Source organism: Melospiza georgiana, chromosome 7, assembly GCF_028018845.1.
Source record: "Melospiza georgiana isolate bMelGeo1 chromosome 7, bMelGeo1.pri, whole genome shotgun sequence".
Taxonomy (NCBI): Eukaryota; Metazoa; Chordata; class Aves; order Passeriformes; family Passerellidae; genus Melospiza; species Melospiza georgiana.
The window spans coordinates 31,990,185-32,004,159 of NC_080436.1; positions in this window are offsets into that span (position 1 = coordinate 31,990,185).

Below are 13,975 nucleotides of genomic sequence, written 5' to 3' on the forward strand. Positions count from 1 at the left end.
GCACGGCAGATCCAGCTTGCTTCACCTTCACCCTGCACTGGCAGGGGTCTTGCCCTGGTCAGGTGAGCCCAGAGAGACAAATACATGCAGTGTGAACAATATGCCTCCCCCCAGGACCCCAATCCTTAGTGAGACCCACCTGTGCTGGACAGGTACAAACAGCATGTATTTCACCACAGTGCCAAGCTGCATTGGCACAGGTTCTGTCCTCTATCTAACTCCTACATAAGAAGAATGTGGACCTGCTGCAGTGAGTCCAAAGAAGGGTCACAGAGATGCTCAGAAGGATGGAGCCCCTCTCCTGTTGAGAGGCTCCAGGCAGGCTGAGAGTGTTGGGGTTGCTCAGCCTGGAGAAGGCACTGGGAAGATCTTAGAGCAACTTCCAGTACATGAAAACAGCTGGAGAGGGACTTTTTACAAGGACTGTAGTGGTAGGACAATGAGGAATTGTCCTTACAGTGACAGAGGGCAGGTTTATATCAGATATAAGGAGGAAATTCTTCACTATGTGGGTGGTGAGGCACTGGCATAGATTGCCCAGCAACCCTGTAGATGATCCATCCCTGGAAGTGTTCAGGATCAGGTTGGACCAGGTTTAGAGCAACGTGGTCTAGTGGAAGGTGCCCCTGACCATGGTGGGAGTTGGAATGAGATGATCTTTGAGGTCCCTTCCAACACAAAGCACTCTGTAGCTCTATGAGCTATTAGTGCTTGCACATGATCAGCAGTTGGTATCAGGCTCCTTCAGTGTTATGGACATGTTATGTACAGACCCTGATTCTTGAAGCTGACATCCCATGGGGAGCTCTTAGGATATTTTTTCCAATGACTACAGGGATGTATTCATACTAAAGGAAATGCACGTGTTGCCACAACCAAGGCTTTAGACTCACTGAAAATCTGAGAACCTGGAAAAAGGATGGGAGGAATTTCTGTGTCAGTACCTTAAATGCCAGGAAAAATTTCAAAATGTTTAGGCCCCAGAGTATGTAAAGATCTTTAGAAATGTGTTGGAAACTCCCACGTCACTGACATACTTTCAGAAGCTTTTTACTTTCAGTTCAGTGACAGTTCACTTAAACTTAGATGAAGATGGAAAGCTGCTTAATCCACTGTAGGTCTGCATAGGAAACCTATGCAGTACCTAAGCAGTAAATTCAAATTTGAAAATAGCATTTTCTTCCATAACAATGTTGACAAAAGGTAACTCTAATCAGTGACGGTAAACTTACAGATAACAAATTGGTGTGTTTTAATTCCTGGTGTGTGACATTTCTTATCACAGCTGCCACTGCCTTTCCCACCTCTCAAGAGAGCTGGCATGGCTGGCCTACTTCTTCCATCATCGGAAAAAATGTGTTTCCCCAGAATCTAAACCTGCTTCTATTTATGGGTGTGATGTTACAAGGTCATAGTCAAAGCATAGTTCTTAACAATAAAAAGCAAAACAATCCAAAACAAAAATAAAAAGCAAAATAAACAACAAAAAATTTATTATGCTGTCAAAGAGCATGTTTTCCTGGGGTTGATGTGGTTTTGTTAAACACAGACTTGTAGAGTCATCATAATTTTCTCCTTTACAATCACAGAGGAAATCAAATATGTGCAGTGACTGCGGCATCTTATATTACTGTACATTTGCTTCATAGCAAATGTGATTTTAGAAGAAAACGAAAGCTTGATGCAGTATTTAAATCTTATTAGTCCTGCATCTCCTCAGCCCACAGGAGTATTGATGCTGTAGGCGACAGCCTTCCTCTCCTGCTGTCTCTCAGTTTTGGTTTCTTGCCACAGCAGGCAATTCTCTGTGTTAGTTTTATTTAGAATGCTCTGATTGAAATGATCTGGGGTTCTCTGTACCCCTCTGCCCAGCTCAGGCATTAGGAACACAAACACTGCCCCAAGCTCCCTGGTGTCCATCTGTCATGGGCAGATGTCAACCCTGGACAGGGCCACGGGACAGGGACAGTCCACCCCAGCTTCCATCACCTGTGGGATGTTCCTACTACAAAGTCACTTCTACAATTCCTTCACAGCTCTCATCCCTCTTTACTCTTACATGGATCAAATGCTGAAGTCCCCCTCAAAAAGCATCCAACCTTTGCAGCTTTTACAAGTCCCTACAGCGGTTCAGAAACCCCATAGCCGCTCCCTGCTCGCCTCTGAAGGATCCTGGGCCCTGGCCAAGATTGTCCCCAAGTTTTTTTTTTATATCTCAGTGCTGATTTCTCCACGGCTGGAAAGAGCCTCTCATCTCCTCAAAGCGAGCTGAGAATGAAAAGTGAAATCTAAGTGCCAAGTGCTGCTCCCTGAGGAGAACAGCGTGAAGGTTCGTCCGCCCATCCATCCATCCATCCATCCATCCATCCATCCATCCATCCATCCATCCATCCATCCATCCATCCATCCATCCATCCATCCCCACTGCGCTCACGAGGACCGCACCACTCGGAACCGGGAACCCGACCCGTTCCGGGGGCTCTGTGCCCGGTTTGTGCCAGGGACAGCGAGTTTCCCGCAGCCGCACGGATGTGTCCAGCAGCCCGGGAAGGACAGCGCTTCCCGCGGGCAGCCCGCACCGCAGGTCCGCGGACCTGCAGCCCCCCGAGCCGTGGGTGATCGCCCGCACCGGGACACCCCGGCCCCGCAGACATCTCCGCCCGGGACCGGCCCCAGCCCCAGCCCCAACACCAGCCCTCGCACCGAGGGGTCCGAGAGCGCCCTGGGACCCTGCCCGAGCCCGGGGCGGAGCGGGCCGCGGGCAGCCCCGCTCCCAGCTCCGCCGCGGGATCCCGGGCGGGAGTGCGGCGCAACGGGGCCGGCACCAGCGCTCGGCGGCCGGGGAGCCCTCGCTAACCCGGGACATTCCCCTCGATAAAGCAACCCCGGCGGCGCCGAGCCGAGCCGAGCCGAGCCGAGCCGGGCCGAGCCTCCCCCGCCCTGCCCGCCCGGCGCGGGCGGTTCGAGCCCCGCTCGCCGCGCTGGCGGTGCCCGAGCCCCGCTGTGCCCGTCCCCCCGCGCTCCTCACCTCAGCGCGGCGGCGGGAGGGCGAGCGGCGCCGTCCGGCAGCGCGGAGCCGAGCCGTGATGTCAGGCCGCGGGCTCCGCCCTCTGCCCATGTGCCCGCCGGGGCCGTGGGCACCGCTCGGCACAGCCCGGCCCAGCACGGCTCGGCACGGCCCGGCTCGGCACGGCCCGGCTCAGCGCCCAGCCCAGCACAGCCCGCTCAGGGTGAGGGGCCCCCAGCCCCGTCCCCGCAGCGCTGCCCGGCCGTCACTGCCGTGCCCGGGTTAATCACACGCGGGCAGGAGGGCATCGCTGCCGGGGCAGCCGGCCCGCGGTGTCCATTACAGACAGGAGTCGAAGGCAGACCTGAATTCTCTATTTATAAACGCATTTCAGAGCCGGCCGCTGTCTCATTTTAATGGGCGGGTGCGGCTTGTTGCGCCTCTGCCCCTGCTATCAGGGGCCGCGCACTTGTTCTGGAAAGCTGTGCCGGCAGGCGTGGAGCAGATAATGAAAGGCTCTGCACCCTAAGAGCTGTCCTGCTGCGAACACCCCAACACTGCCGCACGGCCCCGCTCCCATGGAGAGTCTGCAGGCAAAAGTACTGGGGAAAACCCACGGGGACTTGAAAACAAATCACTCTGGAGCTTTGGTTTGCTCACTCAGTAGAGGAGAGCGGGGAAGGGACCTGAAGGGGTTGTCTCATCCGCCCCAGCCGTGGGGAGCTGATTGCAGTGTGTGTTTGCGGCCCGGGCAGAGGATGTGCAGCCCCTCTGAACCGAGCCTGAAGTATTTCACCGCCCTTGCAGTCAGGAGGGTTTAATCTTTGCCGACGGCCATCCCCTCTGTGTCCTCCTTGCACATAGGATATATCTTCCTGGGATGAAACAAACCCCATTTTTTCCCCTCTCCCGGGCAGGCTGTGATTTTAACTATCTCAGCCCATTCTCACTGCTGTCCTGTGCAGATGTTCCCCCTCTCCAGTCTCTGTGCTGCCTGCAAACAAGCCCAGATACCAGCCAGGACTGCCCCAGCTTGCAAGGGCACTCGCCACCTCTTACATCCATGGGATGGGAGATACAGAAACCTGCAGATATGGAGAGGCTTCAGCAAAGATGTGGGATTGCTGGGGAAAGTTCCCGTTGGTGACTCCCAGTGACTGGATGCTGGATAAGACAGAGCTCCAGAGGCTCGGGATGCTCAAGCAGCAAACTTTGAGATGCTGTGAGTTCCCTGGGTGCTGGACAATACTGGAGAGGTGTGAAAACCTATTGGCATGGTTAGGAGAAGGAGGATCATTGGGATAGCTGTACTTCATCACCCCTCTGCAAAGGCCATCTGTGGCTAAATGCATCTGGTAGAATGAGATTGCTCCTTAGCCCCTTCCTGCCTGTATGGCCCCTGCCTCCTCATGCCTATCATGGTGATAATTTATATGCCACGATCAGCTCTTTGTGGAGACTGAAGGACAGAAATAATTGAATTCTCCTGCACCTGCTATATCTTGTTACCTGCTCTCCCACATTATGTAAAGGGCATATTTTGCCTTTAAATTTATTTACAGAATCCATAGTCATTGCCTTGTTTGCCTTGGTTATTGCAATTCATCTTACTGATTCCTCTTTGCTCTCTCAGATCTCTGCACTATGTGGGTCTCCCCCTGTTTCTGTTTCCCTGCATGGGGCAAGGCTGCTGCCAGGGCAGTGTGATCAGTTCCCTGAGTAATGACCAACTGACCAACCCTCTGGAAGTGCTGAAATCTGCTTCTCCTTTTTTTAGATTGCACTTCCTTTCTTGTAAATTAGCAAACTTTTCACTGTAACACCCTCTGCTTTCCCACCTTTATGTCACAGAGAAGAATGAATACCAATTTTATACCTGTTTTCATCTTCTCAAGCCTCTGGCTAGTCCTGTCCACCTGTTTTCTGGACGGTTTGAGTCCTGCACCCCATTTTTTCTGCAGCCATCTCAGTAGGCAGCTAAGGCCTCCCAGCTCCCAGACCCTGACTGGCTTTGTTGGTTGCTCAAAAGATTTCCTTGGTATCCGTGTTTCTCATGAGAGATCTGATGTGGGCTTGCAAGTTGGCTTAATTTCTCTTCTACCCAGAGAGACCCAATGTGTCAGGATTGTGCTGAACTTGGCCAGTGTTTCTGGGTGTATTTCTGGGTTCTTTCCTCTTTTTCCTTGCTGGTCCTGAGCAAGGACTTTTTTCTGTCATCTGGACTGTTCTTCTCCCAGCAATCCTCTTTTCCTGGCCCATCACTCGCTGGTCAGAGCTGCAGCTCTCTGGCAGCACCATCTGTGTCTCTGTGCCCAGCTGGCTGTGTCCTGCTGTCCCCTTAGCCCTGATGCCACGTGCACCCCCTGTCCTTCCCCTCCATGGGGACAGGGAGTTGCCTTGGATCTGCTCAGGGCTGGGGCTGCCAGGCTCCCCCAGTGCCCGTGTCCTGGCACAGCATGGCACCGGTGAGCAGACGAACCTCGACAGCTTCTGGCTGCCCAGCCAGGAGCCATGGGGAGTCCCCACCTCCTGCACTGTTTTGGGGGGCTGGAGCCATCCAAGGGGACAGTGTGGAGGGGTGCACAGGCCAGCTCAGCTGTTGCCCCACACCCAAGCAATAAGGAGGTGACCCAAGGCTTTACTGCAGTAAGACACACAGGCAGTGGTCCCTGAGCCTCCCTCCTGTGCCCCTTGTCCCCTGCCAGCTCCCTTGGGTTCATCATGTGCCAGCCCAAGGGCTGCTGTGCACCCAGAGGCCACAGGGATGCAGCAGTGCTGGGCAGCAGCAGCTGCACCTGAGCAGGTGCTGTGACAAAAGCAGAGTTTGGGGACACCACCTCACCTGCCACTCGCAATGTCATAGCCAGGGAATGGCTCAGCCTCCCCCTGAAATCCAGAAGCCAAAAATGGCAAACTTACCACTGGAAAACCAGACCTATTTGGTGGGGCAGTCAGTACACGTGGCTCCTCCTCTGGCTGTCCCAAAGCTGTGGTTTGGGCTGGAATCTGCTGTCCCGGTACCGTTTGGGTTGGGAAATTGGGTTATCGGCACAACAGGGTTCTGTCTGCTCTGGACTGGCACATGGCCCAGGGTGCCCAAAATGCCAGGCTCAGAAAGGAGCAGAGAGGCTGGAACATGTGCAGTGTACATGTACAGCAGAGGGGCAGTGTGGAGATAACATGGTTAATTATTGCCAGAGAGTGAGTTTGGCACGGTTGGGAAACAGAGAGCTCGTGTAGGGGAATGATCTGGGGGCTGCAAAGGTGGCATGTGGGCAGCTGTGATGGCTCTGTGAGTCAGAGCTGGGCACACAGTGTCTTTGTTGGGTGAAGAAGTGGTAGCTCATGCTGTCACTCGACCTCTGTGGGGTTACCCAGAAGGACTGGGAGTGATGCTGACACCTGACAGCTCTGGCTGAATCCTCCGGGAAGTGCCAGGAGGGAGCAGGCAGAGGGAAGCAGCCTGGGGACAGTTTTCAGGCACTGTGTGTCCCTCCCAGAGTAGGGAGGGATGGGCTGGACCCCCACAGCCCATTCCCCTAGCTGAGAGCTGTGTGGGGGCAAATGTGGTGCTGAGTCTGGTCTGTAGCACACCAGTAACACCATCAGCTGCATGTCTCCTGCTGGATATCCAGAAATGCCAATTAAATGCCTGGGTTTTTTTTGGACTGGACTTTTGAGATGAGCTGCGGCCAAGTGTGGGTGGCTGCACAGCGGTGGCACACACTTCAGCCCAGCATCCTCCCTGCCCTGGTGCTCAGCGGGATGTCCGGGCTGGGAGTGCCCATCCAGGGCTGGTGCACACCTGGGCTACGCTGGATGCAGCTCCTGGATGGCCCCGTTATCCCCCTCCCTCCTGGGGTCTGGCAGCGCCCCTGGGGGAGCCCAGTTAACGTGGCGCTACCAGAAAACAGCTTCCTGCTACTAATCAGCTCCCGGCAGGTTCTCGCCTTCTCAACTGCCTGGCTTTTCGGGGAAAAGTGTCATTTATCGGCCCTTCACGCAGGAAACCTGTTAGAGATGCTCCCCGCTGGGGCTCGTCTCCGCCTGTCATGCAGGCGCCACCTAGTAGGAAAAGGAGAAAACGGACCGAAAGTCGAGGATGTTGGATGTAGAAATTCAGTTTCTCTCTGGGAAAACTGTTTCATCCAACACAAAGATGCTCTGGGGCTCGGCTCTAGGGCTGAGCCTGTGGTTTGGGTACTTGCAGCAGAATTCACTGCCAGGAAATGATGAAGTGTGGAAATGCCCCAAACTGGAGCACAGCTTGTCCAGCATGGGTCTGGATTTATTTGATCTAAAAATAGACTTTGACATGTAGAATAATTTCCAGGCAGCTCCTTGATAACATTGTTGTGGCTGGATTTGATTAATTAGCTGTATGGGTTAATTGCATGATGCTGCCTTCTGCTCTGGTGGGTGACAGAAGCTCCTGTTTTGAGCACTGAGGTCATCCCATCAGCTGGAGGCTTTACTTACAGCTGGAAACCTCTCTCTGCCATCCCTGCATGTACAGTTCACATTCATGGAGGCATTCATGGTTTTACCACAAATCCCATTCTGCTGCTGTCATCTTCTAAGAGTCACATGGATTTTCAGTGTGATTTCCCAGCCCTAGAAAACCTCCCAAAATCAACTCTTCCCAGGGTGGAATAAAAGGGACCTACAACAATAATTTCCTTTGTAGAGAAAAAAAAATTAAAATAATGATTTTGTACCAACCTTGTGATTTTTGTGCATCTTGACTCCCCCTGTCCCATGTGGGGAGGTGATAAATGCTGGTGTCTGTTATCTGCTGAATTCCTGCAGGCAGGCAGTGTGTCCCCTGCCAGGGATACACAGCTGCACAGCCCTGTGCAGCAGCTCTCTCCCGATATGTGCATGCTGTGGTGAGTCCTGCTTGAGGGATATCACCCTCTGGTCTTTCCCCTTCATCCCCCAAAATATCAAGAACCAGAGGCCAGAGATGCTGCAGTGTCACCCAGGTCCTGGGGGTTCACCCTGCCAGGGACTGCACAAGCATCATTGCCCTTTGCCTAGAGCACGACCTTAATTCATCTCCACTTCCACAGATAAAAGCCTGGATTAATTAAAGAAGAGAATAGAAAGCACTTTGATTTCCAGAACACCGGAAACTCCTAATTATCACGGCTCCCAAAAGCACTGCTATAATTAAGGGGCTCTCGCTGGTGCCACTGCAGACCCAATTTTTGCAGGGATTTACAAGTGGCACCTACATTTTTTTGCTTTTGGTGGAGTACAGCAACTGAAGGCATGAATTCTGGCTCCAGGTGCATCCCTTAAATCAGCCAGAACACCACTGAAACAGCATCTAATTCCCTCATGGATTTCTTATTAGAAAACCAGAGTCCCCAAAGGCACTGTGTTACAGACAGCGTCTGCTCTCCAATTATAGTCTGATTATACGAAATAATAAAACTGGGGGCCTTTTTTTCTTTGCCTGCTGTCTTTCTGTCTTCAAAATACACCTGGGGGCTGTTTCTGGCTTTTTTACCATAACCAGCATTTATTAGTATTTTATTAATATTTAAAAAAGGCAGTGGAAACTGAATTTCTCACCTGATCTCTGGTCCTCTGGTTCCTGTAACCTTTCCAGAAGCACTGAAAGCATCATGATGACACTGATGGTGAAACAGCCAGACTTTGCTATAGCATGAAAGCAGCAAAACATCCCTAAAGCAATAACTGAGTAAATCCCACAGGAGCATTTTCCCTGCAAATGCCAGGTCCTGTGCTGCTGGGCAGGACAGGAGTGCCTTTTGCCTTCTTGTGCCAGAGAACTGGCCAGGTAAAGATGTAGCTGATAATACACATCACCTCCATGTGCAGAGGTTTATCCTTGGGCTGCTGCAGCTTTCCTGTATTTATCCTGAAATGGGGTAGGTTTGGATTAGATATTAGGAAGAAATTCTTTTCTGTGAGGGTGTTGAGGCACTGGAACAGATTGCCTGGAGAAGCTGTAGGTGCTCCATCACTGGGAGTGTTCAAGGCAGGCTGGATGGGGCTCTGAGCCAGCTGGTCTAGTGGAAAGTGCCCCTGCCCATGGCAGGGGGGTTGGAACAATATGATTTTTAAAGTCTCATCCAACCCAAACCATTCTGTGATTTTTCTCTTCTATCACCTCTTCACTAAGTGTTGTCTGAAGTCTGCCCACTGCCAACAGTTTTCTCGATGAGTGTCAGCTTCAACCCCAGGGTGATTCTCCTGCTCCCTGGGTGTTTCACAGATGTGCATGAAACCGTCCTAAAAATTCTCCTTCCTTTTGTCAGCTGCATTCCCTGTCTGTTGAATGGCCCTGGTTTTGCCCAGGTCTCCCCATCCTGCCCAGGAGGTGCTGTCTGACTGCAGAATCCTCATGGGACTGCAGAGCTGGTGCATGGCTTGCAGGAAGGGTGGGTTTGGCTCCAGCATCAGGGCAGTGAGCTGTGCTGGGTGTCTGGGGTGCTGAGCTGCAATGCCCTGAATATCAGACATGAAGTCAGCAGTCTGGCTTGCTCTGAGCTCTCCCAGGTACTTGTAACCTGTGTTTAACACCATGCTTTCCATGGAACACTTCCTCATCTCCCTTTGGAAGGGGTAAGTGCATAAAGGCTGTGTTTGAAGGCATACTTGAGATAACAGAGGGATGTTCCTGGACCTCTAACCACAAGCTTTTCCACCTCCATCTGTTGATGCAGGAGCCTGTCCCAGGCTTGCCACCCTGTTACTCTGAGTTTGCTCCCTGACCATAGGGAGCACAAAAATCCTGACATCAAGCAGAGGCAGGTGACCTGTAAAAAATGTGTTTTCCCTCCCATCACTTGTGTATGGGCAATGCAAACATGGTCAGACCAAACCATGGCTCTGCTCTGATCCCATTGCTGGAAATTGGTTTTGTTAAGCAAAATGTTACCAGCTTGGGGAAAAAAAAAAAAAAAAAGGAAAGTAAAAGGAACAAATGCAAAATTTGCCTGTATTAGAGATGCAGGGAAGCATTGGAAGTTAGGGAGATCACAGACAATTGAATTTAATTGAAAAATATGATTAACTAGAATGAGACTTGAATATGAAGATCTAATTTGAATTAAAGAAACAAGCTGATTGCCTGAAGAAAAAAGTTGGAGGATTAAAATTATTTTGTATAATATGGGTTCCAGTATAATGGGTTTCAGCACTGCTTATATAGGATAGCTCATAAAAAAATCCCCAACTCCACCCTCAAAGTGGTTTTACCATCAAAATTACAGGGGTTTTTTGAGATGGTCATAGGGAAATGGGGCTCTTACTTGATCTCATGGGCTTAGGGGAGATTTGAGCTATGGATGGTAAATTTTGATCCAAGACTTAGAGCTTGCCAGCATCATCTCAGGTCTGGTAGCAAGGCTTGCAGCTCACTCCTTACAGGGAGGGGAACAAAACACAAACCCTGGGAGCAAACCAGGGGCCAGTGGCAGGTGCACCCTTTCCTCAGGAAGGGCAGTGGGAGGAACATTTCCAGGACTGTCAAAGCCTGGTGCAAGTGGCTCGGAGCAGAAGCCCCAGGGGCAGGCAGTGCTGGCAGCTCATTCTCAGTGCTCATGTCCAGGCTCTGCTCCCACACCAACTCCTGGAAGCAAAATCAGCAAGAAAATAGCTTTAGGGAAAATAAATAGTCTGTATTCACAGCACAAACAGGAAAATTATATACCAGCAAGTAGCACAAATGGGAAAAATAAGAGCTTAATTTACAGTAATTTTGTGTTATAAGCATCTTTATTCCAAGGGAGTTCTCCTCAAAGCAGCAAAATGGTTTAGTGCATCCCCCTGCAGCTTTTTTAATTTCCACTTGGCTGCTGCACCCTCTGCCACAGCATTTCCAGCCACCAGCATCCTCCTCGCTGAGCAGTGCCACTGGCCACGGTGACACCGCTATGGCCGTGTCCCCCCTGTGCCCACAGGCAGGCAGGGTCTGTCCTCTGTGGGATGAGGCATCTGGGAGCCCATGGGAGGCCCCTGCCTCCTGCCTGGCTCTGTGCTGGGAGCAGCTGGGTGTGCTGGGCGCTGTGGATGAGCCAGCAAAGGTCACTCCCCTGTCACCCTGTGGCACGGCGGGCCAGGACAGAGCTGTGGGCACACTGGCTGGCACAGAGCCCTCATCCTGGGGGTGGGCATGGGAGACAGGGAGGGGATTCAGGAGGGTGGAGAATTTGTTGGACTCTTTCCAGATGATAATTTTGACATTTTGTTGTCTCTTGAGGATATTGAAGTAGGAATAAATGCAGCGTCAGTGCTCATTTGTACTGACTGTCACTGCCAGACTGGGGGCTGACCTGAGCGTGCTTTTAATGCATATTTAATGGGTACAGTGGTCTCTTGGCCCCATCTTTGGCTGCTGCACACCTGCACTTTGACACCACGCACCTGAGCCCATCAGAGTGCACCCACTGCCTGCCCTTGCTCACCCATCCCTGCCAGGTGCCTCATTCCCAGCCTCCCTCACCTCCCCCAGTCCTGCCCCACAGCATCTGCTCCATGCCAAGGAAACACTGACAGGGATTTAATTCCTCCAGTGCTCCATGGAAGAACATGAGCAGGGTAGTGCACATCCTGCAGGCTGGTCTGGTAGCACATCCCAGAGCAGGTGATAACCTGCCCCACACCCCAGGGATTACCCCAGATATCCTCTGCCCTAATATTGTGTGAGGATCTCATTTCTGAGCAAAATCCAGCTGTGGTTTCATTAGAGAGGCTCCTGCTCCTTGTGCTGAATATTTAATTTAGCACAAGTGTGTGCATGTTGAGTTCAGGGTGTTGATTAAGCATGACTTGAGATAGAGGGAAATTAGTAATATGGGAAAGTGCAGTCAGTATTTCATGGCAAAGAGTAATTGAGCTAACAGTTGACATATGGAGTTGTGTGGGCAAACTAATTAAATTTTACATCTTCCCAAGCATTTGTGAGTTTTATAAGTGTTTGATTTATATATTAATTAAACCTCAGAGTGAAATAAAGAGGACACAACTATTTATACTGCAAATGTGTCCATCAAGAGGAAGGGCTTTAATGTATTTTCAAGCAGATGCTGAAGTACCTCTGTGAGCCCCCAGCTCAGCTCAGTGGTGACATCCCCTATGGTGTCTCTTCCTCCTCTTCATTATCAGGAAAAAGCTCTCTGCTTTTTGGTATCTCCCTGATGGCTGCAGACCACAGGTTTCCCACTGATCTGGATGCTTTGCAAGTAGCTAGTGAGAAATCTAACACATGATTTAAATATTTTTCTGACCCATTAGTAAGGCACCAGGGGTAGTTATGGCATGTCCTGGGATGATCTTGCTGAGGTTTTTTGGAGTTGTGTTATTTGCATTATTTCATATTTAAACTTGCACTGTGTTTATTTGCAGGTGGACAGAAGAACATGTGGAGCATTCATGGTGGTCAGAATCGTTTTCAGCCTGGCTGATGCTCTGTGGAAAGGAGTTCCTGAAGTTACAGGATGAGTTGTGCTCCTGGGATCTTGGGCATGGAGCTGGGAGAAGATGGTATTTGGGTTCAGTGACAGTGAGGAGCCCTAAAATGTGCAGCCCTGGTCCTGATTTTTCTTTTAGGCTGTAGTGCACTCCCCACCCCTGGCACATCTCTGGAGGCCTGCACACATCTCCCAGGTCTGTTTGGGTGAGTGGGAGGCCAGTGCTGGGCTGGTGTTGGGGCAGTCCTGGGAGGTGCAGGGCTGGCTGGGGCTTCTGGCTGTGCTGGGCTGAGCTGAGAGCCTTTGTGGAGCAGTTTAGTTTATTTGAGTGACTTTGTGTGAGTTCCAGAGCTTGAGCTGCTCCTGCCCAGGGCAGGCTGGCTTATTGCTTCAGTGAGTGTCCCTGCTCCTCTCCAGAGCTGCTCCTGCTAAACTTACTTACTTACTGCCATGTGTATTTTATTCCTGGGCTTTAATGTGCCTGTCAACCCCTCTGATTCCAAAATAAATAAAATAAGGAAGTGTTGCTATTCTGCTCTCCAGTGATGCTTCCCCAAAAGCACAGGTGATGGGGCCATGCCAGAGAATTTGCATCTGTTTCTATATCCTGGCTCTGAAATCCTGATCATGCTAAAAAATAAATTTACCTTTTATATTTGATATTATTGGCTATTATTATATTGGCTATATAATTGGCTATTATTATATTTGCTATATAATTGGCCATTATTTTTTCCTCTTTTGAATGGAGAAACAGGAGCTGTTCATGTCAGCAGTGATATAGGATTCAGAAGGCATTAGGTTTTGATAGGATAGTGGAATTACAGCTAAAACATGGGTATTAAAACTCCCTTAAATTTAGTAAATTATTCAGGTATGTAGCATATTATAATCTACAAAAGCTGTGAAATAGATGGCAGCTATGTTAGCAATCATTCTGCGTGCCACCCGCTGTCCCACCTGGCCTCTGTGGACTCCATCAATCTTGTGATGGCCAATGATCCCTGTTCACAGAGTCAGTGATTAATATATTTGCCCATTGGAGAGGAGGAATTATAAAAACTTAGTGTTTGTGTGCAGTTAGAAGCTGAGGGGACAGGGACAACCGGGACCAGATTGGAATGAAAATGGGAGGAAAGGAAAGGATGGTGCTCAGCGTCAACTGCTTCTAAGAATTGGTGCTTTGTAGAGCACCTTCCCCAGAAACCTTGAGAGAAGGGAGATGCAAAAGGCTCCTGTCACATGGCACAGGGGGTCGTGGTGCCTCCTGCAATGCTGCATTGCAACATCTCAAACCCTGGAAAAATGCACTCCACTGTCAAATATAACCTGCAGGACTGAACAGGCGAAGCAGTGTAAAATCTAAGCAGCCTCTGTCTGTCCTCTGCTGCCCCTGATGTTGGACAGGCACATGCAAGGCTGCTCTTGGATGTCCTGCAGAAGTGCTGTTTGTCCTGCTGGAGCAGGTGCCCAGGCCAGTGCTGCAGCCCTGCCCAGGGCTGTGGCTCTGAAGGAGGTGGGG